At 40.6% G+C, this 1,682-nt stretch overlaps 1 protein-coding gene across 1 annotated transcript in view; it reads left to right on the top strand.

The window, feature by feature from the left end:
- The first annotated feature begins 258 nt into the window (after positions 1-258).
- rnmt (RNA (guanine-7-) methyltransferase) overlaps positions 259-1,682 on the top strand; it is a 21,361-nt gene continuing 19,937 nt past the window's right edge. The window contains exon 1 of the mRNA XM_028597507.1: positions 259-403. The gene's annotated coding sequence lies outside the window, so the exon portion shown is untranslated. The remainder of the gene's footprint in view (positions 404-1,682) is intronic.

Genomic DNA, 1,682 nt, shown 5'->3' with positions numbered 1-1,682 from the left:
AGTATCGGCAGATATTCAATATTCACCGTATTATAAGTATCGCTTTAGCTCCTTTATCAAAACCCAAACCATACCCAACCCTAGTCTGAAGACAGTTAGTGTTACTTCTGCTGAGTCATGTTTCCCTGTGTGTGTTTCAGAGTGAAGTATGGAACTTCAGACAGAAACGCAGAAGGAGGAAGATGGAGAGAGACAGAGGGAGGAAGGAGAGAGACCGAGGGAGGATGGAGAGAGACGGAGGGAGGAAGGAGAGAGACCGAGGGAGGATGGAGAGAGACCGAGGGAGGATGGAGAGAGACGGAGGGAGGAAGACAGAAAGATACGGAGGGATGAAGACGGAGGACAGAAGTTGGGGAAGAGGAAAGCTGAGGAAGACGAAGACTCGCCCAACAAGAAGCTTCAGGTAATTATTTTATATTTATAGATTTGATTTATTTAATTGTATCAAAAAAAGGATACACTTATTTCCATTGTGGTCCTCAACACATAACGTCAGGACAAGACTTGACAAGACCCTTTTTATTAAATAAATAAAAATAGAAATGGTAATTTGCCCTTTGATTTATTCCGCAACCGTCTCTGGTAACCAGACCTTGATGCTCTTTTTAAAAGAGTTCAGGCTGGAAATGACTTTAATATGACTATGTAACTTGTTTCACTGAACTGCCTCCATATAGGCAAATGTTCCTTTCCCTAACACTCTTAAATGTATAAGGACACAGGTCAGATACGCTGCCACGAGTATTAATATTGTGTGTCCTTTACCTTAGTTATAAAACACGACAAAAAATGGGCTTAACATAGTAACCCGAGACTCCACAGAGAGCCAGTTGAGCTCAACAAATTGTGACCTACCTATATGAGACCTATGGCCCAAGTTCAGAATGACTCTTATTAATTTATTCTGTGCTGTTTGCAGCCTCCCTTTAAGTCGGTTTGTTAGGCCTTCAAACCAGGAGCTACATGCAAATTCATAATGATTTAAAATTAAGCCGTGGCTAAAATGATCATTGTTGACCTTTCTAAAAATGTAGAGATTCTGGCTAAAAACTTTGTGAGCCCCGTGACTTTACTCAGAACCTTGTTGGCCATATTCCTGCCATCCAAGTTGTTTTCTAGGATGCAACCCAGGTATTTTACTTACTTATTTGCACTGACCACAACATTATTCAAACTGACCCTAAATTCCGAGCATCTATTCAATCTGTATTTTGAACCGAGCAAGATGGCCTCTGTCTTACCAAAATGTAGAGACAGCATATTGTCAATCAGCCAGATGTTTACCGCCGATAGCTCAGAGCTCAGGGTACTCTCTAGAGTGGATTGTTGTTTGAGACATTAAAAGTGCTGAGTCATCAGCGTACAAAAATAGTTCACATGAACAGGAGTCATTCAGCAGAGATAACTATTATCTATTTCCCTGCATATGGTGTCGGATTAATACAGTAGGCATGATTCGGTAAAATGTGACTTCCTGAACCCAGATTGGAATTTAAACATGGAGTTGGTTTTATTCATGTATTCATTAAATTGCTCGTTGACCAACTTTTCCAAAAAAAATTTGAGACTGTGCACAAAATAGAGACTGGTCTGTAGTTACCAGGATTGTGGGTGTTTTCCTTTTTAAAAAGGGGAACTACCTTGGCCCTCTTGAGGTCATTGGGGAAAACACCAGATTCAAC

This window comes from Perca flavescens, chromosome 14 (assembly GCF_004354835.1).
Source record: "Perca flavescens isolate YP-PL-M2 chromosome 14, PFLA_1.0, whole genome shotgun sequence".
NCBI lineage: Eukaryota > Metazoa > Chordata > Actinopteri > Perciformes > Percidae > Perca > Perca flavescens.
This window is presented reverse-complemented; position numbering and strand designations above follow the sequence as displayed.